General features: G+C 35.5%; 1 protein-coding gene across 15 annotated transcripts in view; it reads left to right on the top strand.

The window, feature by feature from the left end:
• The window catches only part of cdh8 (cadherin 8), a 288,795-nt gene that overhangs the window by 76,771 nt on the left and 184,722 nt on the right, over positions 1–27,302 (top strand). For 11 of the 15 annotated variants that reach the window (XM_073907199.1, XM_073907196.1, XM_073907188.1 and 8 more), the window contains one exon: positions 13,638–13,830. The gene's annotated coding sequence lies outside the window, so the exon portion shown is untranslated. The remainder of the gene's footprint in view (positions 1–13,637; positions 13,831–27,302) is intronic. The other 4 variants (XM_073907200.1, XM_073907192.1, XM_073907201.1 and 1 more) reach the window with 1 other exon arrangement.

The raw sequence follows: 27,302 nt of genomic DNA, 5'->3' as shown, positions 1-27,302 counted from the left end.
GCGGTCTGTTGTCGCTACAGATCCAGTAATGCGGAAATGGAGTGTGCTGCTAGTAGCGGGGATGAAAAAGAGCTGGAAATGATCGAACCTAAAGCGGGTTTTAAATCAGATGTGTGGAAGCATTTTGGTTTCTCTGGGGGTGTTGTTGTTGTCGCCGCGCGCTTACTGAATAGTGGTGTTGTCACGCGCCTACTGAAGGGCGGGATGGAGGTTGTGTCGCGTCGCGGAGGCACTTTTGATCATTTTGGAAGGGCACTTTCTATCCAAGACTAAAAAGGGCATGTGCACTGCACAGGTTGAGCCCTATGTGTGCACATGCCTGCAAGTTGGGGAATACGAGTAATAACAGTAATGGGGACTGCAGAAACACAGCACACTGTTCAGATTGAAGCAGACTTTGACTTGTACCGCAAAGAGACCTCTTTCTCACTCATGGCTTGTCCTCTCAAGTGGGGGAAAGACAATGCACAACGTTACCCACTGCTGTCAACCTGGGCCAAGTTTCTGTCCCAGAAACCTCAGTCCCAAATGAGAGTTTTTTTTTTTTTGTTTTTTTTCTGTTGCAGGGGACATTGTAAATGCCCAGAGATACCAGCTTTTACCAGATTATATTTATATGATATATTTCCTTAAAACCCATCTCTATCTAAGTGAGTGAGTGAGTGATTAAATGTTGAATGTGTTGAGTTTTCAACAATACTAAATTGAAACTTTATTTTTTACATGGTTTAATAATTTTTTGTTATTAAAATTGAAAAATTGAAGTTCCTGTTTCAAAGCTTACAGATAGATGGCTAATTTGTATGTCATTGACACTTTTGACACTTTTTGTGGGTATTTTCATTAGTTTTGTTTTTCCTGTGAATGATTCAATAAATACCGTACCGTGCCATTCATACCGAGGTATTACCGTACCCTGAAATTCTGATACCGTTACATCCCTAATATATATATATATATATATATATATATATATATATATATATATATATATATATATATATATATATAGATATATATATATATATATATATATATATATATATATATATATATATATATATATATATATATATATATATATTTTTTTTTTTTTTTTTTTGCTCATTCATTAAAACTTGTTTAATTTCTAGTATTAAGGGGTTTCATCTGGGATCCATTCTTCTTATTCAAAATGCTTAAGTTTAGTTTAAAACTGTATTAATCCACTTATGGCAAAATATTCTGACATGGTGGTGCTTCACATATAACAAGAATGACAAGACTTAACACAATAAACACCAACAATTAACATCAAGTACACAAACAAAAAACTGGAGAGAAAATAAATAACAATAATAATTCATATAAAAATAAATAACAATAACTAATAATAATAAATAATAATCTATCTATAAAATACATTTATTACGTAGCCGAATTGCTTCAGGCACAAAAGTAAATTTGTAACAATTTATAGAACATCTTATTGTCCTTAGACCTTGCCCAGGGGGCAGCCACTCAATATGTGTTTAAGGCGTCTGTGCAATCTCAAAAAAATCCCCAAAAAAGCGTCTGAACACCTGTTGTTCGTAATAGGTTGAAAGATTTGACAGATCCTGGATCTTTTAATCCTAAAAACTGATCTTTGGTTAATTTAGTTCTTAAAACAAGTTCGTGAATCAGATTAAAATGTTTGGATGAATTTATCTGGGATTGCTGAGTGTGTTGTGAGACAGATCTATACATCCTCGAAATCATGATCAGCAATGGAACGTTTGGCTGACGGCACTGCAACGTAAGGACATTTTAAGTTTGCAGTTTAAGATTTGGTGCATGTAATAATGCATCATTTATTGGCAGTCCTATTGGGAGTATTTGTAATATATATATATATATATATATATATATATATATATATATATATATATATATATATATATATATATATATGTGTGTGTGTGTGTGTGTGTGTTTGTGTGTGTATGTGTGTGTGTAATAAGAACAATTTAAAGGACATTTTCGAGTACAGGTTTAGTGCTGTATCGAAACTTTTACTCCACTATTTTCCTTTAACCTGCAGTCACTACTTTTTACCTTATTTTTTCTGGTCTGTGGAGATTGGCTATTTAAAAAAATCAGTCCTGCAATTCCTGTTCAATCAAATAGCACATCAAAAGTAAGTCGCTTCAGACTCAATACCTGAAGATATGGGCACTTTATTAATGCAGCAAATAATATGGAAGTATTAAGAGTGTTCAAGAAGATGTCCAAAATCATGACCCAGGAAATGTTTAGACTGCATGTCACTAATGAAAAGATGGTAGATGTTTACTGTATGTCTTTCGAAATTAATTCTGGGTTAACCTATAGAAATTGAGATAGAAGAACATATTTTAAAACAACCTTGATTCTTGCACAAACTGTTTATTTACAAAAACTTTTTTTTTTTTTTTTACTTGACCATTGACATTTTACTGGTGTGTGACAAATTTTTTTTAGAAAAACTTCATTATGAAAACCAACAAAACCAAGAAAATTGCCAACATTGCAACAGTTTTTAAACCTATAAATACAATAAAAAGCAAATCTGCAGTTGTAAAATTATACTTCATATTGTATGTTCACAAAAATGACTTGGGTTGAAGATTTAGCTTTTGCTTATATCTTTTTAGGGCTTCAGAGACTTTCCATGGGTTTATTAATATAGCTTCTTAAGACCAGGCCCAAAGTGAATACAAAAACAGATAATCTGGGGCAGTGGGTATTAAAATCAGTATTACCAGCCAATTACAGCACTGCGTCTCCCTACATTACAGCTAGTGGGCATTGGGACTGCATGCTGTAATCAGTGAAGCCTGTCAGATTCCGTCCTAATATGTTAGAAAACCTGCCAGCAGGGTATTGAAATATACATTAAAGTGTTGTTTATAGTCCACTTCTCCTTGGATTTGCTACTAAATATCCTTTATGTAACCTGAGACATATGTTATTAATTTGGACAGGTTTTGACATATTTGGAAAGGAAGATGGGATGGTGTGAATTATAGTTATTTACATTTTGACATGATCATTGATATATATCTCTACAGATTTTGCTATATATTCCCATAACAAATTTTACATAACTATTACTCTTAGGCTCTTTAGAAGAGTATAATAAGCTGAAACTGTGTCAATCCAGTTTTCACAGTTGAAGTTTAGTTCAGTTCAGTGTTGTTTTAAATTTCATTGCTAAAAGTTCAAACTCTGAAGAGCAAATCCATTGATGCTCAGCTCCAAGTGCCAACCAAGCAAGCCATTGGTGACAGTGACGAGAAACAAACTTCACCAATTGATGAAAGTGAAAGAAAAAAACCTTGAGACAAACCAGGCTCAGTTGGGCATGACCATTTCTCCTCTAGCCAAATCTTCTGTGTGTAGTTGCAGGCTAGGCGCTGGAGGCTGGAGAAGGTGGATACAGGCATCAATAACAAAAATAAGGAAACAAGGCTAGGGTCAAGAAACACGGACAGACTAAATGCTGAGAACGCTTCGTATTGTTACAGGTTAAAGACGACAATAAGACTCAGCAAAGTGTGTGGGAATGAGAGCAGTGTATATGTAGTGTGTGTAATCAGTCTTCGATCAGCTGCGATTTGGAAGTTTTGTAGTTGAAAAGGTGAATTGTAATCTGGGTGAAGGTGCATGTTTACCAGCGATTTGCAAACCTGGATCACTGGTGATCGTGACAGTGTGACATTGTGAACCGTCATGTTGTAGAGTTTGCAGCTCATTGTCTTTTTTACTGTATAAAGTTTGAAAGTCAATTTTATTCCATTTATTTGATAAAATTATTTTTTTTAATTTGTATTAGGCTGTGGCGTTAACATTATACTCAATTGGTACAAATGGGCCCAAAATGTGCCAAGAAAATATCCCCCACCACTATCAGCCTGAACTGTTGATACCAGACAGAATAAATCCATGCTTTCAGGTTGTTGATGCCAAATTCTGACCCTACCAGGTCTTCTGCTGCTGTAGCCCATCTGCCTCAAGGTTTGACGTGTTGTGCATTCAGAGATGCTCTTCTGCATACCTCGTTTATAATGAGTGGTTATTTGAGTCACTGTTGCCTTTCTATCAGCTCAAACCAGTCTGGTCATTCTCCTCTGACCTCTGGCATCAACAGGGCATTTGCACCCACAGAACTGCCGCTTACTGGATATATTCTATTTTTCAGAACATTCTCTGTAAACTCTAGAGATGGTTTTGGGTATAAATCCCAGTAGATCAGCAATTTCTGAAATAGCCCTTCTGGCACCAACAACCATGCCGTGTTCAAAGTCCCTTAAATCCCCTTTCTTCCCCATTTTGATGCTTGGGTTGCACTGCAGCAGATCGTCGTGACCATGTCTACATGCCCAAATGCATTGAGTTGCTGCCATGTGATTGGCTGTTTAGAAATTTGCGTTAATGAGCAGTTGGGCAGGTGTACCTAATAAAGTGGCCATTAAGTGTAAAAGAAGCTTTTAATCTAAACAAATTAAATGACCCACATTTGTTTATTCATTTCTTCATTCTGCTCACAAAGGCTATTGTTTCTTTGTCACATGATTTTTAAGTCATTCAAATATGCTGATTTGATGCTCAAACATTTCTTAGCACAGTCAATACTGACACATTTTTCAACCAAAAAAATACAATAAATAAATAAACAATATGCACAAACATCACTTTTTCATCTAACCCTTAGTTTTAAATGCTAGTGTATGAATGTAATTTCATCTGTGTAGTTTCTGATGGTTTTTATAATCCACCCCATGTCACAACTCTCCCTGCTCTCCTCTAGAGAACATTTTTCAAACGCTCAGCCTTTAAAAATCAGCTTACTAAAGGCTCACTTATAGCCATTCACATTAAGCAGGCACAAGAAATAAGAAAAAAAAAAACTATTTTAATAGTGAAAAAATAACATCACCTTTAACATTTAAACATTTACGCTCCGAGGAGTGTGTATAAAGAACTGAAACAACTGATCCTGGAATGCATTTATTTTAAAAGCCAACACCATTATGAAGTCAAGAAGAGTTCAGGCAGCGCCTTCTGTCCCTCCCTCTGTTTGTCTCCCTCCCTCGTGTTTAATATCACTCCATCACTGCGGGCATATATCACCAGTCTAGTCAGGCTATGAAGCCACGATAAGCAGCTCTCTTCATGAGGGCATGAATTTCCAGAGCTGGCTTTTTGGAGTGTCAATATTATCACAGCACTGAATCTAATGTCCATTTTAGCCATGTTTTACACCCGTCACATGCCATCAAAGTGATGCGGATGACAAATTTCTGCTTCATGTACACCTCTTAGTGTTTGTGCCAAGGATTTGACTCCATTTTGTGTGTGAGAGAGAGAGAGACCACAAATGTTTTTGTTTTTACCTTGATTTTACTCAGCTTTGAACTCTTTTGTCAAACCATGCTTCACTGGACCTCAAAGTCAGCATCAAAACAAAATTTATTAGTTTTATTTTTAAATATTGCTAGTGCTTATAACAAATGATGTATTTATGCACTTCATTACGTAGCGCCCTTTTCTTATGGCGAGGAAAGGGCCCTAGATTCTTATGAATTAGATTGCTCTTATTTGTATTTTAACCCCCCCAAAAACCCCAAACCTGATACCAATTATTATAAATAATAAACAAAACCATACTGGTACAAAATTACCTTTCCAAATTTACTTAAATACAATTAAACAAAGATATACAAACAAAAGAAATAAAGGTTTGTGAAGGTTTCTAAATACTGTAAGTCTATTCATTTTCCTTCCTTCCAACTCAAATAAACAACAAAATCAACAGTTCATTTAGAAAACCTTTACAAATAGTCTATATAAAATGAAATCGAGAAATAAATAAATCCCGTTGCATGCCTGTGTTGATGCTTGCATTTGTAGTGGCATAAAACACAGTTGCCCCTTCGCCCAAAGGGCAAATAAACAACAGTTTGCTCATACCGGATTCAGGGAATGCTCTAGAACTAGAGCTATAGTGCGTGGAGAAATCTCAGCCACTGAGATATCCTGGTTTCTCAGGACGCTATCTGGCATGTCAAGGGTCATTGGTGATACCTCAATTGTGGTCCACTGACGCAAACTCGCAGATCTCCGCATTAGTGGCTACTGCTGTATTTAGTAAACACAGTTCAAATAATAGTCTGTTGATCCTCAAGAAGGAAATTGCTATCCTCGCAGAATCATAGACATTATAAGTTCTCTTCAGTTATCTATTCGACAACTAGCTGAGCAAATAATCTCTCTCACGCCAGTGTTCACCCTGACGAAGTCCAACCCTACACAGTCTACCCCACAATGCTCTTCCACTCCTCTCATATACCTTCCAGGATATTAATTTCCGGTCACCTTACAACCACTTCCGTCATGGCACAACAGGTAAAACTTCTTAATTAGATATAAATACGTAATTAATTATTTTCTTCAATTATTTTGTAGAAAGTCAGGTCACACTTTGTTTTGATGGTCAGTTTGTTAAATTTAAATGACATTGCATCTAGATGCCAACTAATTCTCATTAGATTATTAGTAGACTGTTAGGTTGGGTTTAGGGTTAGTGTAAGTTGACATGTACTTGCAAAGTTTCTTATAGTCAGTATAAAGTTTCTTATACTCCGTCTGTTAAAGGAGCAGTATCAACAGATATTAAGCAGACAGTCTACTAATACTCAAATGGACCATCAAAATAAAGTGTTACCAAAATTCATTTTCCCTCACAATCTTTAATAAAAAAAACTATAAACTTCTCTTCACCCTCGAAATGACTTTTCTTCTCTTCTGGTCACATAGAATGCCTTTAGGGCAATGCTATCATCAGGGGTCTCGTTTCTGCCCTGCTTTCTTCCATTCATCAGTCTTCCTCCATTATGTTTGCAACACCCATCTTCCAACGATCCAAATGCTTCCCAAAAGACAAAATCTTGCACTGCCCTACATTTTTTTTTCTCATTTCAAGACCATTTCAATTGGATGTATGTCATGATATGGGGAAAGATGAAAATTTTAAAATCTTCAGTTTCAGGCCGACTTTAAGCACTCCATATCAGAAGAGCAACACAACAGTAGTCACCTTTACTTCCGTGCAGTTATTGTTTCAAAGCAGCTTCTCAGACAATTCAAATCCTGATATTCACTTATAGTACCCTCACAGTATATGTACTCTTTTGGAGGATAGGAGCAGGGGCACCAACCACCCACCCAACATCCTCTGCCTCCCCCACATACCAACGCCCCCAATAGGTCTGCTAGTATCCTACATTCACTCGTTATTTTTCTTCAGCTTAGTCCTTGATTTCTCGTGGGTCACCAAAGTACAATGAACCACCAGTTATTGGCATACGTCTACACAGCAGATACCCTTCCAGCCACAACCCAGCAATGAGAAAAACTTCCCCAGTGCTCGGAAACATCCATACTCACACTCATATAATTTTGACCAATATAGTTTATTCAATTCACCTATGCCACATGTCTTTGGACAGTGGACCTCACCTGGAGGAAACCCATGCAAAAATGGTGAGAACATGCAACCTCCACACAGAAATGTCACCCACTCTAGCTGATGCTTGAACCAGCAACATTCTTGCTCCGAGGTGACAGTGCTAACCACTGAGCCACCAAGGTGCCAGTATCCTATAGTCAACATCGCTCATTTTGAAAACGTATCTCTATACATTTTTGGAGATTGCAAATTATGTAGCCAGACGTACGTATGGCTGCATTTTATCTTCAGAATGAAGCTACAGGGCGGTATGATGCTGTTCCTTTTCGTGTTTACCAGCTGACTGCTTACGTTCGTATGGATGGCTTTCCCGCTGTTACCAGTTTGTCCAGTGGCTCGCCATGTACGTCAGTGCACTTGAGACGCAGAGAGGAATTGACCACAATGACAGGATTAGAGTCCAACAAAGAACAGTTCCAGAAAGAGGGTAAGACAAAAACAGAAGCTAAATTAAAAAAGGTAAATAACAGGGTGAGACTGTGGTAAAATCTGAAAACATGGTAAAAATCAGGCTGCCTTGAGGGCTTTTCTTTTTCTGGCTTGCTGTTAAAAACATTGTCGGTGGTGTTAAGGGAAGTGGGTGGGCAGGTCAATCTATGCTTTTGAAAAACACTATTGGTTGGGTTTAGGGAAGGAGGTGGAAGGATTGGTTAGTCAGTTAGTCATTTAGTCATTCGGTCAGTCAGTTAGTCGACAGCGACCTTTGGTGGATTTACACTAGAATAGAAGATGTGAATGGCACTCGCAGGAGAAATGTGTAATCTCAAAAAATCTACACAGTGGTCTATGGTGGATTTGCGAAAACAAAAACTAAAAAAAAAAAAAAAAAAAACTCCTGGGATATATTTGGCACTCTCCAGTAATATATATATATATATATAGCGGTACGTTTTTAGAATGAGCCTGGGTTGTACACAGTCTATATAAAGTCAGGCTTGCAGTCAATCTTTGTCTAAGACAGTCATGGGATGCTCATGAAGTCCCGCCAGGTGGATGTTTTATGGGTTATTGGGAACCCTTAAGGAATACTTAATAAACAGCCATAAAAATGACCAATAAACATGCCTGACTAGTCTCCCAATGGACCAGTGGCATTCCTGTCATAAGGAGAAAACACTTGAAGGGACAATGCTGTAAAGCTTTTCTTATTCCAAAACAAGAGGAGTAAATAAAACATCTGAAATAATGCTTTATGACCATACTTTCATTTTATGACGGATGAGTGCAGTGCTCTGCTAGGCTGCAGCATAATATAGGGTGCCATTTTTATATTTTGCATTGCACTCATTTTCAACATGTTATGCAGTTATCTGCTGTCACTGTTTCATAAACCTCCCCTAAAATCATTTGCAAGACAGTTATGTTTGAACACACCATGCCCTCTGTCTCAATTTGTTGCTGTTGTATCTGGTGTTTGTGGTTTTGCTTTAGCTGCCAGAATTCATTATCTGCCATGCTAAAAATATTACATATTTGTCCTGAGTGTCAGAGAGGCAGAATGGCCAGGAAAAAAGAAGAGGAGGAAAAAAAAAAGATTGGCACGGTAACAACTGTCCAGGCAAAATTAATAACCTCATTCCCAAAGTACCCTTATTTTTTGTCAACTAAAAAGGATCTAAAGTTCAATACAGAACTTTCTCTCCACGGGCGTTGATGTAAAAAGAGACTATCAGGGTTGTTTGAAACTTTTCACTGTACTAATACAAGCAACAGAAGCTCATTAGAAGAAGAAGAAGAAAGACGTGTGTTTATTTATAAATTTGCAAAACTTCAAAAATTTCCCTGTTCATAGTGTTTACTGTATTTTCTCTTTTACAGCTAAAATAAACATATTTTATTTCAAGGTTGTTTATATATGTACAGCGCATCCAGAAAGAATTCATAGTGCTTCACTTTTTCCACCTGTTTTATGTTACAGCCTTATTCCAAAATGGATTAATTCATTTATTTCCTCCAAATTTAACAATGTAAAAAATGATTGTTTTGAAATTGTTGCAAATTTATTTAAAAAAAAAATCATTTTTGGAATTTGCTCAATACTTTGTTGATGCACCTTTGGGCAGAAATTATAGCCTGAAGTCTTTTTGAATTTGATGCCACAAGCTTGGCACACCTATCTTTGGGAATGTTTGCCCATTCCTCTTTGCAGCACCTCTCAAGCTCTCTCAGGTTGGATGGAAAGCCATTTTCAGATCTCTCCAGAGATGTTCAATAGGATTTAGATCTGGGCTCTGGCTGGGCCACTCACAAACATCCACCAAGTTGTTATGGTCACTCAATTGATATTTTGGCAGAGTTCTTTGGGTCATTTTCCTGCTGGAAGAAGAACTGTCGCCCCAGTCTGAGATCAAGAGCATTCTGAAGCAGGTTTACATTCAGGTTGTCTGTACATTGCTGCATTAATCTTTCCCTCTATCCTGACCGGTCTTTTAGTTCCTGCTGCTGAAAAACATCCCCACAGCATGATACTGCCACCCCCATGCTTCACTTTAGGGATGGTATTAGCCTGGTGATGAGCGGTGCCTGATTTTCTCCAAACATAACTCCTGGCATTCACTCCAAAGAGTTCAATTTTAGTCTCATCAGACCAAAGAATTTTATTTCTTATGGTCTAAGAGTTCTTTCCCCAGCCTTGTGCCTCATGACAATCCTGTCTCTAAGGTCTACAGACAGTTCCTTTGTCTCCATGCTTGGTTTGTGCTTTGGCATGCACTGTCAACCCTGGGACCTTATATAGACAGGTGTATGCCTTTTCAAATCATGTCCAATCAACTAAATTTACCACAGTTGAACCGCTATTAAGCTGCTGAAACATCTCATGAATGATCAGTGGAAACAGAATGTACCTGAGCTCAATTTAGACCTTTACGGCAAAGGCTGTAAATACTTATGGATGCGTTTTTTCAGGCTTTTTATTTTTAATAAATTTGCAACAATTTAAAAAAATATTTTTTTCACATTGTCATCATAAGGTATTGTGTGTAGAATGGTAAGGAAATCTATTTTGGAATAAGGCTGTAACATAAAAATATGTGGAAAAAGGGATAACATTCTGGGAATTTTCCTGGAGACAGAACAAAATGGGAGATGGGTCTGAAATACAGGAGTTTTGGCAGGTATGGCTAAAATGGTGTGCAAATAAATCATTGTCTCTTATTTGGAGTTTTGGAGGCCTTTTTTAAAATATTTTTTGTGTCCATTTTGGCCTTCCGTTAATAGCCTTTTGCTGTGAGGCCTGTTTTAAATCAAATGGATGAAACATAGACAAAGGCTGTTACTGTTTATTGTGAATACAGTCATAGCAGAAAGTGTTACAAGCATTCAGATCTGTGCCGTGCCCCTCAGCAGTGACCGTATTCATATTACACCCTCTCGTACCATTTAGTTTACAAAAAAGACTCATCTTCACATAGTTCCTTTTACAAAGTTTTTTTCTGACCTCAAAACACTTTTGCCAGTCTTTTTTACCTTTATAAACTGTATGCCATTGCAGCTGTATTGTTAAATACCCTTTGAAAAAGTCCTGTAATAAAAGGGCTTTAATACTGTTGCATGATTGCTGATTTATTTTTCATTACAACAACCAGTGCAACCACCACCATTATAAGTCATGGTTAGATTATCATAAAAAAATTAAAACTTGATTGTCCACTTATTGGACATTTCATTTAAAGTATAGCCAAATAATTCAACAACAATCGTTATAGCATTTTTTATTTATATTTATATTTTTTTAAGCATTTCCAATGAGCTCCTTTAGACGTTTCTTCTCCTTTACAAATTGCTTCAAGAAATGCAAGTCATTCTGACCGGGATCTCAACAGGGATTTTAAAAAAGGTAGGAGGTCATAATGAGGCATAAGTTGAGGCTGTTAGATATGTTCTGCTCAGTCAGAGAACATGGCCTCTGGAGCAGATCCCCCCAGGCACTCTCTCCCACTGACAGACCGCCACAGCCTCACATACTCTTCTCATTTACAATTAAAGATTAATGGGAGAAAGGGATTTCAGATCACAGAGATTAATTGCATCCCTCCCTTTTTTAACAGCTCTCTCCAATCATTTCCCGCCCAGCATAAAGCCATTGGTGATTTTTGTCAACAAGAACACTGAGAAATTAATAGACCATTTTGTCAGATTCCTGCGGGATTCTACCACATGCAATATTTGGTGTTGCTGACTTGGGCTGTTTGTTTTTGTGTGTGTGTTTGTGTGTGTGTGTGTGTGTGTGTGTGTGTGTGTTTCATTCACACCCTTTGTTTTTCCAGTTGCCTGCTTTATTCTTTTCCCTTTTTTTGTGTTCTTTCAAAGTTTGCAGTCTGGCAAAAGTCTCTCTCAGACTAAAAGGGTCAGCCCCTGGTACTGCTAAGGGAACTATCTGACTCGAGACATTGTGTTCTGTTCTTGTTTGAATACAACATTGTGTAAAACACATAGTGTACACTACTCTGTACAAAACATTGGCCTGTTTATTTTTGTAAAGTTTCTTCTGCTAAAAGATTGTGTATTTATTTGATCAAATATGTTAAAACAGTAATATTCAGAAATAGAAATACAAATTAAAGAAATGTTTATTGTTTCTGTTTAAATGCATTTTAAACTTTAATGTTTTTTTAGTCTTGATGATTTAGTAATTAGCACACAATAACTCTTTCTTATTATCAGTAATTACAATTTAAAGTTGCATTACTGCCATTTTTCAAAAGGTTAAATTGTAAATTAACACATAAATAAAAGTTGGCACAGATGATATATTCCACATCTATGAAGTATGCCCTTAAATGAATAGTTTCAAAATTTACATTGTTCCATTATAATTTACTTCATGATGTCAAGTATTGCCAGTTTACAGCAGGCAAGTCTTGAAACATCATTTGTGTTTTCAGGCTAGTTTTTAATAATGTAAAATGCAGGACGATAGTGAGAGGCTTCAGCTCATCATGTCCTGCACTGCAGTATTTTTATTTATTGTTTGCTCTTTCCTCTAAGCACAATCCATTGTAGTAGCAGTACAGTATTATTATTATTATTTTTTTATTATCATTATTATTATTATTATTATTATTGTTATTGTTATTTATTATTATTTATTTATTATAATTAATAATAATAATAATTATTATTATTATTATTATTATTATTATTTTAGATAATAACTGTGCTCTTGTCAGTATATAAAAGTATTGGATTCTGCAGTAGCATTTAGGAAAATTAACATTATTAAATGTATTTATTTATTAATTTATTTATTTATTATTCATTTTTATTATTTTATTTATATATAATGATGAATCATTGCACCAAGTAAAGCCATATCCAGGAAAAACTACAGATCTTACAAATCCTATGTAATCCGTATTTTTATGATTTCTAAAATCATATTTACAATATGTTTTTCAATATTATATTATGCTAAAAATGTAATATATATATATATATATATATATATATATATATATATATATATATATATATATATATATATATATATATATATATATATATATACATATACACACACACACACACACACACACACACACATTTATTTTAACATTTTAAAATGTAGGTGTATGTAAAGCAATGCAATATATAGTCACACTTTAAAATAATCATTATTTTTTGTATAGCATGTATGATCAATAGTTGTACAGCATATATTAATCATAGTTTAATATTTACTAATTAATTGTAAAAATCCAAATTCATGCTTGGTAACATTCTTCAATGCACCATGAGTTAACATGAACTAACAACTTTACTTTTAATAACTTTCATTAAATCACTGTATGGTTTTAAAGTCATTCATTGCTAACAGCCACATGTCATACGTTCACAAATGCTATAAATGTCTTGAAACAACTTCACTTAGCCTGCATCCACTTCCTGCTTCTAAAAAGCAACAGTTTGTCCTGCATAATCACCAACACATCACTTGTCACTGGCATTTTTCCCAGCAAATGTAAACATGCTCTGCTAACCTCACTGCTCAGAAACACTCTTAGCTTAGTGCGAGGTTGCAGACCTTTTTTTTTTTCAATCTTGGCAGAAAATAAAATTATAAATTTAAAAAGTTGTTAGACAGGTCTGTCCTCTTCTTTTTCAGAAGCAAAGACAAACAGCCGGGACCCAGAATTGTCCGTTTTGTGGAGAATGCCCAGCTCTTGGTCTCTGAAAACCTTCAAGTGCTTCCAAATCATCTTTCAAAATTCAGCTGGACCTGTCTTCCACCTGAGCTGTGCTCTACATGACCTCGTCTATCCTCTCTGCACTGGACATCACAGACACTGCACTTGCTGGTATGACTTCCTTACTGGTAGATGTAACTGGAATAAGTGGCATCTGCTAACCATTGGGGGGAAAAAAAAAAAATAGTTGTTAAGAATTGCACTCCTGCTTCACTCAGTAGATCCAGACTCACTTGGCCTGATTGCAAACCAGTATCTGACAACCAGTGTTGGCCAATAACATGTTAATAGTAATGTGTTACTGTAACAGCATTACTTTTGACACTAAATAATACTGTAGCACATTACTTTTTTAAATATAGTAACTACGTTATTCTTACAATATGATGCGTTTGTCCGATACTTTGTAAGTTAACTAATTTTGGCTGCAGTCTAGCCCACATTTTCCTGTTTGCATTGACAACGCATTGTTGAATTATTGGATGCCAACCTACCACCGTAAAGAAAGTCAAGCGAAATCAGAGACCGAATGAGCACAAGGTACACCTAGAGAGACTGAGAGACTATTAACATTACTATTATTTATTACTATTACTGATACTGTTTGTTGTTTCAAATAAATAAACACACATTTGATTGAATATTTTATTGAACACAGTGACACATTTCTGTTATATTTCAGAACACGTTATTTAAAATGTACAGTATAGTCAGTACTGCCGCTCGGTTGCATGGGGCACCAACTTCGGGAGGCGCACCATCTCGGTTTCTACAAAAAAAAGTATTAATATTTATTTAGTAATATTAGCAAAAGCAGAGTGTAAATACAAATATGTTAATATGTTAATAAATACATTTTTTAAAAATATTTTATGGCAAACTCAAAAAAAAAAAAAAAACACGTGACATAATATTTTTCATTAATATTAAATGGTCTTGCTACAAGACAACTACACTGTAAAGAAAAATATAATATGATGAAAAGTGATGAAAACAACTGAAGAGTTCAGATGCAAAAGCCGTTAAATGCCACGTCTGCCAAAAATGAGCTAATGACATTAAGTGATTATTAAGTGAATGCTTTAGGCATCTAGTACATGTGCCGGCAGCTATCTCTCTGCAACTCTCACATGGTCATCCACGGAAGCTAAATAGGGCTGCGCCCGGTCAGTACCTGGATGGCAGACCACATGGGAAAGCTTGGTTGCTGCCAGAAGTAGTGTTAGTGAGACCAGTAAGGGGTACTCAACCTGTGGTCTTTGTGGATCGTAATGCTCCAGTATAGTGAAGGGAACGCTATACTTCTCAGTGAGCGCCGTCTTTCAGATGAGACGTTAAACCGGGGTCCTGACTCTCTGTGGTCGTTAAATATCCCAGGAAAAAGAGTAAGGATTTAACTCTGGCATCCTGACCAAATCTGCCCACTGGCCACTGTCCATCATGGCCTCCTGACCATCCCCATATCATAATTGGCTTCATAACTCTGTCTCCTCTCCACAATATGGCTGCTGTCGCATCATTCAGGTGGATGCTGCAGACTGTTGGTGAATGAGATTCCCCACAATGTGTAAAGTGCTTTGAGGGTCTGAAAAAGTGCTTGTTAAACGTAATTATTATTATTATTATTATTAACAAATATTTTTGCTTCAAATCATCTAAATCCCAGCATCAGCGCATTCAGAAATAACAGTTTGTGAGTAAAAGCCTCTAAATGCTACTTGCCATTGACAGCAAAAGCTATCAGAAGGCACAAATTGAATTAGGCAAATGAAAACATCCTATACCCCCCAAACTCTGCATTATAAGAAAAAGAAAACCCAATGTACAGTCAGAAGTGTAGCATGCAATTATAGCATTTTTTTTTTCTTTTTACGCAGTGACGTTACTTTGAATGGGTCTGATTTACTAAACATTAAACAGCAACTCCATTTCAAAAAAGACAAAGTTAAGCAAAGTTAAGATGGATGCTACAAGGATAAACGAGACAAAAAAGAGACCATGACCTTGATGGTGAGACTGAATGAATGACAGCTTCTAAAAGTGTCTGAGAGACATCCTCTTCTTGCCCAGTTGACCTACCTTGTGTTTTATTTGCTAATGTAAGCCATTTTTTTAAAAAGATAAATATAATGTATAAAACTATACATCATTTAAATTGCTTCATATTACCTATACATCTGATAAGCTTTTTATATTAAAAGACAATGCACAGTTATTGATGTTTTACAAATGTTTTCCTCTGTTATACTTGATTATACAATACACCAAAATAAATGAGTTATTTACATTTATATTTACATTTGCCGTGGACATGGGGAATATGTTGTTATCCACTTTGTTTTATTGTTTACACACTTCAAAAAAGTTTTTATCAGATTGTTTAGCACTGCACACTCTAACAAGCTTAGTTTACAATGTTTCAATTGTTCTACTTACATTAAATCTAAATTCCAAATATCAGAAATGACAACAGATTGTTAAGATTTAATTAATGTCAATTTATTTTATGTTATTGACACAAAGCACTTACTAGACAGATTTTAGTCATTATTTTTCTTTTTGCTTAATTCCTGGTTTATCAGGGGTTACCACATTGGAACGAATCGCCACTTACTTGACAGATTTTTATTTATTTATTTTTTTAATTTTAGGTGGTTTGTTTATGTGTTTTATGTTTGGTAAACAAAAAAAAATCTAATTGCATGTTTTAGGAATTTTTCAACAAATTATATAATGTATTGTCCAAATAGTGGATTTTAGAGGTTTTCAAAGTGGTTTCACAATAGTAATTCAAAGTGCCTTACATAAACAAGAATAAAAAGAAACAATAAAATAAAAACCACTAAAATAATTAAAAGTCATTATAACAAATAAAAAAGAGTAAAATGTGTTAAAACAGGTTTTAAAATAATTAAGAATAAAGAAAAGAGATAATATTGCGATCTGTCAGATGTAGCACAGTGCTCATTCAGAAGAGACACAGCTAAACAGATGTGATTTCAATCTTGATTTGAATGTGCCTAATGTTGGAGCACATCTGAACTGATCATTTCTGGAAGCTGATTGCAGAATGTCAGAATTTCTAATTTACTTGATCCTAATGATCTGGATGATCTGTTAGGTTTGTATTCAGTGAGCATATCTGTAATGTACTGAGGTCCTAAGCCATTTAGTGATTTATATAAAAGCAAATTTAGAGGGTTTTGCATCTGAACTTTTCAAATGTTTTTGTGTTACGTTAACTAATATTAATCAGTTAATCTGGTTTCAACAAAAGTTTTTTTTTTTTTTTTTTTTTAGATATACAAAAATTAACTTAATATTTTTAGTCAGTTTGACATAGGTTGAGATGACTATAAAAGGTTTATTTAATTCAGCTAAAAAAAATAAAAACTAGGCTCCAATATTTTTTTTTTTTTACAGTGTACATGGGTACTTTGAATTTTCCTTTTCTTGCTGAAACTTTGCTTTAAAAAAATCCTTTATAAAGCACACACTTGATATGAAGTCACTTTATACATTTTATTTTCCCCAGGAAAAAAGCTGCTTTTTCTTGCTTTAACACAGAGTGTATTCTCCACATTTCCATTTTAGTATTGCAGTTCTTCTAACATTGCATCTGCTAAAAGAAAAAATCTAAAGGCTTACAAGTGTTGAACAAAACAGCAAGTTTTTCATGATTTAGTATCTACAATTTGATGAAAAAAGATGCTAAATAATGCAGAAAATCGTACCTTGAACCCTAGCACACTCATTTCTTTTTTAGGTTTTAAGGGTTGATTAGACTAGAATTTTATGTGTTGATACCATGCCGCACACTTCAAATACTGTGATACTGTGAATCACTCTTTTTTGTTATTAAGCAATACTTAGCTGCTAGTTTTTCTTATTGGACTTATAATGTAAATCAATTACTCATTTTCAAGGTTATAAATGCAGTTTCTCCTGCAGTATAACTTACAAAATGTGACTCATTTATGCTATAGCTAATAACTATGGGTTAAGGTAACTAGTTCACATGCCCTCTGAAAAAAGTCCAACTTTGTCTCCTTTAAAATCAGCCTCCTATCTTGTTATGTGGCCTTTCACACAAATTGTTGCGCTGTGTTTGAATGTCAAGGGTTGTTGCAGGCATTTTGAATCCGCACTGATGGATATTGGCAAACAGCTTGCTTTTGTGAGTAAGGATAACCTTCCATTTGATCAATCTTGCACCTGTCACTAAGACTATTCCCCCCAATAAATCAATAACTCACATTTGTTTGTCCCTGTGCTTTATATTCCTCTCACCCTCTTTCTGCTTATCTGCTTATCTATTTTTGTTTCTCTCTCTTGCTTTCCTTTTCACTTACTCCCCTTCGTCTATGGCATATACTTTTACCTCTTTATTATGTAATTGATGCTGTTTCTGAGGTTGAGAGAAAGGACATTTCAATGGTTACGAATTGTAATTAGTATTTAATTTTTATCTTTCTGAAATGATAGGGCATATTGTTTTTTTTTTTTTTTTAGTTAACAGTGATGGGTCATTCTTGAAGGATTTGTTCATGATCATTTCTGTTTCCAAATCCTACTGCATAAGCTTATGAAGCTGTCACATGATGGAAAAATTATTGTAATGCACAGATTCAAGGGATGAACTAATAGTTTATGTTTCTGGAATGGTGGTTTATGGCAATGTGACATGACAAAATTACCCAAGAATGAGGTGAGCCCACAGACTGCATAGCCTGAAGACTGCGGGTAAGAAATTAATTATCATTTCTGTTTATGATCTTTAAAAGTTGGCCCTGGCTACATTATTTTTCTGTCTCTTTTTTAATTTTCAAAATATGGCCACTTTTTGCTTCAGTGTGTTTGGAAATTATGTGTTTGGAACTGAGTCTGTAATTGGATCCAAACTAACCATCACTTTTTGGTGCAAAATAGGCTCATTCTGAAAATGTTACCCTACATATATACATTTCTGGAGATTGCAAATTATGTAGCTAGAGCTACGCATGACTGCATTTCATCTTTAAAATAAATGCTACAGGGTGGTATAATGCTGTTCCTTTTCTCGCTTACCAGCTGACTGCTTACCTCCGGCTTTACTGCTGTTACCAGTTTGTCAGGTAGCTCGACATGTACATCAGTGGACTTGAGACGCAAAGCAGAGTTGACTGTGACAACAGGTGATGAACGGTTCCAAAAAGCAGATAAGAAAAAAACAAAACCCAAAAAGTAAAATAAACAAGTCAATAACAGGGTGAGAATGTGGTCAAACCTAAAAATGTGGTACAAATCAGGCTGCCACGAGGGTTTTTCTTTTTCTGGATTGCTTTGAAAGCACTGCGGTTGGGTTTAGGAAAGTGGCTGGGTGGGTCAATCTGTGCTTTTGAAAATACTATTGGTTGGATTTAGAGAAGAGGGAGGGTGGGGATCAGTAAGACAACAGTGGCCTCTGGTGAATTCATGCGAGAACAGCAGGCACGAACGGCATTTGCGAGAGAAATTTGAGATCTGAAAATGCATACACAGATGCCTCTGGCAGATTTGCAAAAAAAAAACAACAAAAAAAAAAACTGCAAAATAATGTAGCTACTGGGACATATTTGGCGCTCTCCAGAAATGCATATAGGGGTATGTAATCAGAATAAGCCTGGCTTGATTTATTGATCACTTCCATGCAGTTGTGGAGAGAGTGGAAAATCATACCCAATTAAATGTTTCCCTATTTGTTAAAAATATATTGCTAGTAAAAGTGTCTGTTATGAGTAAATTATTCCTTCAAAAGTACTCAAGGGTAATGAGTATAGGGACTATTTTGTTGTGAAAATGAGTTGACCGTAATACCCTCCAAATAAATAATGTAGCTCGCATCAGTGCCATTTTATATTAAGGGTTTCCTTTGTGTAAGTGACATTATTTGCCAATAATGGATTAAAATGTTGTAATAAATAGTTTAATAAATTGTTTTAAAAGTAAAATTTGGCGTCACAGTGGTGCATTGGGTAGCACCATCGCCTCACAACACGAAGGTTGCTGGTTCGAGCCCCACCTGTGTAAGCTGGCATTTTTGTGTGGAGTTTGCATGTTTTCCCCATGTGTGTGTGGGTTTCCTTTGGGTGCTCGATTTCCCCTACCGTCTAAACACATGTGCTAAAGGTGAATTGAATACGCTGACTTAACCATAGTGTATGTGTGTGAATGCAAGAGTGTATGGGTGTTTCCCAGTGTTGGGTTGTGGCTGAAAGGGCATTCGCTGCGTAAAACATATGCTGGATTAGTTGGCGATTTATTCTGCTGTGGTGACCCCTAATTAATAAAGGGACTAAGCTGAAAAGGAAATTAATGAATGAATGAAAAGTGAGATTACTTTAATGTGATTAATAACACATTACATTAATATATGCACATATTATAAGCAGACAGAAATCAGTGTATATGTGCAGTGAAACCCCTGTGACTTAGAGGGCTAAAATTTAGCTTAACACTGATTATGAACTTTGAACCTTGTCTAACAAGCTACAAGTGTCCAGCAGTTGGTACTGCAAATCAAGCTCATGCAGCACCGATAGAATATATGCAATTTGTGCATGCATTTGAAAACGTAATATTCTGTAGTGCATTCAGTTATTGTTTAAGGCAATTTCCGGCAGTAGACATTCTTAATTTTCTCATCAGTGGCATGCAGTCTGAAAAGCCTCTTTGTTGTGGTGTCTAATGATTTAGCATTTTTTTGGTCACCAATGTAAATGATAAATGAAAACACTGCAGTAAAAGTGTCACTATAGAATTAAAACTGTCAAATCAAAGTATACATTTTTATCTACTTAGTAGAATTACAGTTACAGAGAAATAAACTTCAAATTTACATTAATTTAAGTATTTGTAATGTGTTTTTGTATTTGTAAAAACCACTGCTTGCAGGTTTCAAGATATATGCTGGCGTGTTTCTTTGTAGAATAAATAAATGGAACCAAATGCACAGAAATCAAATACCACATCCATTACACTTTTTCTTGTTACGTAACATCAAGCATGTTCCAAATGAAAACCTTCAAGATAACTAAAACATTTTGACACACAGTACTCTACTCTAATGCAGTATTAGTTGTTGAAGGAAAAAGGATAGGCCACTCTCCAACAGGACAGTTGTTATGGAAACATTAATGCTGTTCTTTGTATGACTGAAGATGTATATTACGCACAGAAACTGCTTTCTGTCTTATTGCGAAATTTAAGCTACATTAAATGGCGCTTTTGAAATCTGCAAATGGATTGAATTGAAAGATGGAAGAGAAATCTGTTCATGTAAACAGTCAGAAATTGGACATCAAAAATAGAAATGTATCACACCTCTGGATGCTCATCCCACATACGGTCTATAAAGGTATCGGTTGTCTCTGCAGAACAGCCTACACTGTCCTTCCTGGATAAGGTTTATACCTCCCTATAGACAGATTAAAGGTAGTATCTGGAGATCTGGTGCACTATATCTGACAATGTAAGCCATCGGGTTTGTTTAATCACCCAACAATTGAAACAAACTTCAAAGCCGAACAGGACTCCTTACTTGACAATAATATTGTTCTATTAAGATTATCTCAGCTCACACAGAAAAGTCCTTTCCTTTTAATTTCATGTTCGAACTGAGTCATTATGTTGTAACACTCTCAGGAACGAGTCTGTAGATTGTGCAATTAAATTTCTAGAACAAAACGCTTTTGGTGCAGTGGTGCATTCCCAGAGGCGTTTCCAGATCCTTAGTTGCGATGTTAGACAGGGCTGTTCTTACGCCTTTTATACCGATCTTATTGGGTGTAGGCCACATAAACCACTTATTAATTAGAAGATAGGAATCCCACCGAGGACTTTTCTCCATGAGCATGTGAGGAGCCTCAATCCCCATCTGCACAGAACCGTCCCGCTTAAAGCTTTGTGTAAGCACAGCAAGCGAGCTCCGCACATGGCTGAATCCTCCGTGTGGGGGGTTCACAGGGTAATATTCTCAGGGTGACTGTCATAGAGGATTAGATGTTCAAAATGGTGGCACCGCAGTGTTTCTGGGGTAGACGTTTGTTCTCTGCAAATCTGCTGTCCCACCGAGCGTGTCTTATTCTTTTTTAGCTGGAATGCTTATACATGCCTGAACTGTGCGGCAGAGTTTATCTAAATATGTTAATATTCAGCACAGAGGAAGACTGATAGATCCACTTCAGTCTCCTTTGCAAAACAACAGCTCATAGTTTGTGTGTCTGTCAAAAATAAAACTTTCTCACACACAAAAACACCAAAGAGACACAAGCAGGAGGCGACAACACTGTTTACACTGTCAGATGAATAACTGTCTTTGAGCGTGTCAGCTTGACGTGTTTATGGCTTCAGCCAAACTATGACATTAGATAAAAATCTGCTTGTGCTAAAATAAACTAAAGTGCAAAGGCTTTAACACTTGCTTTCTTTTGTACAGCAGTAATTCGAATTTAAAGAGGCCTCTCTACATTTTAGTATTACAAGACACTATTAGTAACTCCAAATAAAATGCTTACACTTTACTTAATGTTCAGCCTAATTAACCCCCTCTGCCAATGTATTGATGAAATTAACAGTTGCATGTGCCAAAACTTTCTTCAGTTAAACAAAGAGAAAACTGAATGCATTTGGAGACAGTAATGAGGTTCTCAAGGTGAATGTGTACCTTGGCTTTAAGGGTCAAAAAAACTAAAAATAAGGTCAAGAATCTTGGTGTAATTTTGGGGTCAAATATAAGTTTCAATAGTCATGTTAAAGCAAAGTAAATCAGCATACTATCATCTCAGAAACATTGTAAGAATTAGATGCTTTGTTTCAAGTGGGGACTTGGATAAACTCATGCTTTTGTCACCATCAGGGTGGATTACTGTAATAGACTCCTCATTGGCCTTCACAAAAAGACAGTCTGACAGTTGCAGCTAATCCAGTACACTGCGGCCAGAGATCTGACCAGATCAGAGTACATCACACTTGTCCTCAGGTCTTTACACTGGCTCCTAGTAACATTCAGAATAGATTTTAAAGTATTACTACTTGTCTATAAATTGCTAAATGGCCTAGGACCTCAATACATTACAGATATGCTCACTGAATACAAACAGATCACTCAGATCTTTAAGATCAAGTAAATTAGAAATTACAAGAGTTCAGTAAAAGCAGGGTAAATCAACCTTCAGCTATGCCCCTCGCTGCTGGAATCAGCTTTCAGAAATGATCAGATGTGCTCCAACAATAGGCACATTCAAATAAAGGCTTAAAACACATCTGTTTAGCTGTGTCTTTACTGAATGAGCACTGTGCTACATTTGACAGATCGCAATATTAGTTTTTTTTTCTTTTTTTACATTCTTTTAAAACCTGTTTTAACACATTTTAATCTGTTTTTATCTGTTTTAATCATTTTTAATTGTTTAAATATTTTACTTGTTTATGTAAAGCACTTTAAATTGCCATTGTGTATGAAATGTTCTATATACTGTAAATAAACTTGCCTTGTCTTGAGTTGAATATTATGAAGCAATTTTGAAAATTAAAGGGGGGTTGTGAAAAAAAGGAACCAAAAACTACCAAAATGCTAGACAATAAAAAAGGGGGGAAAGATATATATGCACAATTAAAATGAATCTATTATGGCTGATAAAATATATCTATATGTAAAAATGTATGTGAGTGTTTGTATATTTTTGATTTATTTACCTTACAGCACTGAGCTGTGTAACCAAACATACACAAATATGTTGTGTTTATGAACACAATAGCTGCGTCCCAAATGGCACACTATACACTATGCACGCACTATGTACTTATGCACTTACACACTCAACAGGATAGTATATGTATGTAGTGTCATCCCAAATGGAGCACTAATTTTTTTTTACTAAGCGGAAATTCAAACCGTTTCCCTGATGATGTTTGACAGTCGCCAAATCAGTAAAATAAACGATCGAATTATCAAATAATACCTGCCGTGAATATGACCGCATTCACCATCGGGAGTTGCTATAATCACTCTCGTAGGAGAATTTTGCTTTTACCATCCAAAATAAATAAAGTTTTCCAACATGTGCGCCTGATAGCTCCGCCTCTTCTGCTATGTAAGCAAACCTGCGGTCGTTGAGTGCGTGAAGTGTCCATCATTACACACTTCATTTTATCGGCTGTGTGAACACACTAATTACACTATTTATACTACAAAATGGCGTAGAAAAGTGCATAAGTATGCGATTTGGGACGCAGCTAATGTTCAATTATATTCATAAAGATTAATCCAAGGATTTGTTAACTGACTACATTATGTGCTTATAATTTATGTAAACAAACGTTTGGAAAAGTGTTTAAAATATGTGAGAAATTTAATTTCATAGCTTCAGCAATTATTGTGATTGTTATGCATAACGACTAATATCATTGACCAACATGTTTTGTAGCTAGATTATGAGGGTGGCACAGTGGATGGCACTGTCGCCTCACAGCAAGAAGGTCGCTGGTTCGAGCCTCAGCTGTGTCAGTTGGCATTTCTTTGTGGAGTTTGCATATTCTCCTTGTGTTCGCGTGGGTTCCATGTGCTCTGGTTTCCCCCAAAGTCCAAAGACGTGGTATAGGTGAATTGGGTAAGCTAAATTGTCTGTAGTGTATGTGTGTATGTCCTGGTCCTCCAGGTTGGGGTTTGAGCATTGGGCTAACGATCAACCTTATAAAAATTAGATGTTACGAAACACCAACAAATATCAACTTCGATAGAAATGGCCCTGGGAGTAAGTAATAAGCTAGATTATGATGTGCCATTTATTCAAACCACAGAATAAAATACAGTACAGCTATAAAAATGACCCCCTTGAAGGAACAATTTTACCTGTATAATGTTGATTTCTACATGTTCAAGTTATATTATCGCACATTATATGGTGCATTACTTTGCACTTGCATAAGAAATAAGTAGCAGTGCATTTAAATTAAATTATTAAATTAAATTAATGAACATTTTTCACTCAGGCCTAGATTGACACCAAAATATCAAACGGTAATGAATTTAACCTTATTATAGTACACTGTAGTGTGTTAACATAAAATTGATAATTTAATGAATAAACATGGAGATCATTATCTTTTTTTAATTGCACTATATTGAAAGTCTCGCAGTACAGCTTTATTTTTCTGTCCATCTGGTAAAAGGGTATTATTATCTTTTTTTTATTATTCTATGATTTAACTTTTTTCTTAATGATAAAATTAATTGACTTCAGTTCAAAAAAGTAACAATAAATGAAGAAAACTCATTTCATCGGTGAGGAAGTTCACAGTTTATGAAGCTCACCATTTTTAATGACACGCACACATCAATGAATGTCAGATGTAAAAATAGCCCCTGCTAATGTCTGTTCCATAAACTTGAGTCACGGATTTAAGTTTATTCTTCCATTTTAACAAATGCCACAGCAAACGTCTGACTTGTTAGTTATGTCTTACAGTTCCTGGCCAAACAAACACACACACACACACATACATTCCTCTTTGCTGTGAGGTGTGCATGCGGAGCGATCATAATGAGCCTCCTCTCATCTCCTCCCAAATGGAGAAGGTGTCAGTCTTAATGAGCGCTATTAAAGGTAACTCGCACCATTATCACGCCACCTCTGTTATTTATGGCAATCATCAGCGTCTACTTTTAGAAGCCCAGCTCAAAATGGATCCCGTTAAAAGTTTTTTCATGTCCAGTTACTTCCTCTTGTGATGGGAGGTCTGCTACCGTATCCTATTCTAATCAACTTGTACAACTTATTAAGACAGGTAGACGAAGCAGCTTTGCCCCTGAGGAGCGTTTCATTCACCGTATGACAGTTTATAAATTTCGATGCCAAAGAATGAGCTCTTGGCTCACGGTTAAATGTGAGCGAAGCTTGCGGCCCACCAGATGCTCATACTAATTCCATTCACATCATACCTTCTTAGCGGAAAAGTTCCCTGCCAAGATATTCGCTTGTGCAAAATACAGGTTTGTACCTGGTGCTTTTGCACAGCAGCCTATTTGACATGGCTTCATTTATGTGCTTTTTGAGTCTAGAAATTGTCAGAGAACAATAATTACTGCAATTGGGAAATAAGCTCAGTAAATGTGAGTGGATGTAAATAAATAAATAACTTAAGTGTAATTAATAGGGGGGCCGATACGAAACCCATGATAATCAAATCTGCTGTGTTTTTTCAATTTGCATGATTAAGATCTTAGTTGTGTTGTTCATTTAGGATCCAGGTTGTTCATTCTCAAAATGTCAACATATCAAAATTCTGAACACTGCACTTAATTATCTGCAGAGCTTTAAAATCATCAACGTAAAAACCAATTAACTTTAATTTGCTACCAATTAAAATTTGACTTTTAGGAGTGTTAATATGCTAATCATGCCACTAAACCTATGCTGGAAACTGTTTACACATTGCAGGCCCCCGAGGCCATGAACGGGGTGTGTGTGTGTGCATGTGTGGAGGGACGGCACAGAAAGATGGAGAAATTATGCTGGGAAGTCTTGTCATACATTTGGAAATCATTATTCATGCATTTGGAGTGAACTTTGACTATTTAATTCCTTTGCTGCATTAGCTGAGCGACCTTTGCAGTTTTAGTGAGCAGCTGTTTTGGGTGCACACTGTGCTGGAGATGGCAGACTAGACATCCCTAAACAACATGGAAATGGAGAAATCAACATATCGTGGGACTTCTATAATAAATAAAGCGATTATAGTGGTTGCAATGTATTGCAGTGTGCTTGCAATGCGCTATTTGTCATAAAATGTGTCAAGCCCTAACCATTTTTTAACTTCCAGTCTTCCATTTTTGTTGTTTTGTAAATTATTTCAGTCTATTGAGCCTTTTTTTTTTCTTTTTGAGGAAAACATTACAGCCTTTTTCACCATCTAATGAAAGTGAATGAGGGGTTAACAAAAGTCACTTTTGCTGGTCCAAAATGTGTCATGTATGACCTTAAATTGTGAACTAAACCATTTTGTGAGCATGTATTGTAGATTTGTTCCCAATCAAGCATTTTAAAAAAGAGGACAGAGGAAATTTATTGAAATAACATGTAATTAAAATATTTTAGCCCAGTTTGCAGATTTCTTTTAAATTATAGTTGGCCTATTATAAAAACAAAAATAGTCTTTTTTATTTTTATATATCTGATGTATTTTAATATAGCTGTATTTTAATATAGCTAATTTCTATGAATTAGCTATAGATTTTTACAGTTTTTTCCTTTTAATGCTGTTACAGTATGCGCACATTATATTTTATACGCATATGTAAGGTGACTTAAATTGAAATTAAAGCACAAAAGATACTGAGGCAATAATATTTTAAAAAGTAAAAAAAAAACAATTATTCTTTAAAGAAGTTTTGAAAACTTAAACTGAAGGAGTCGTTTTGAAAACTGAACTGAACTGAGTAAATTTATTAAATATAAACTTGCGAGACTTAATTTACGTCCTGTGGCAAAAATATTTTTGTTATAATTTTAGTGATCTGCTTGAGGTAGGTGATTTATTTTTATGCTTTTGATGAAATAGCATTC

Source organism: Danio rerio, chromosome 7 (assembly GCF_049306965.1).
Source record: "Danio rerio strain Tuebingen ecotype United States chromosome 7, GRCz12tu, whole genome shotgun sequence".
Classification (NCBI taxonomy): domain Eukaryota; kingdom Metazoa; phylum Chordata; class Actinopteri; order Cypriniformes; family Danionidae; genus Danio; species Danio rerio.
This window is presented reverse-complemented; position numbering and strand designations above follow the sequence as displayed.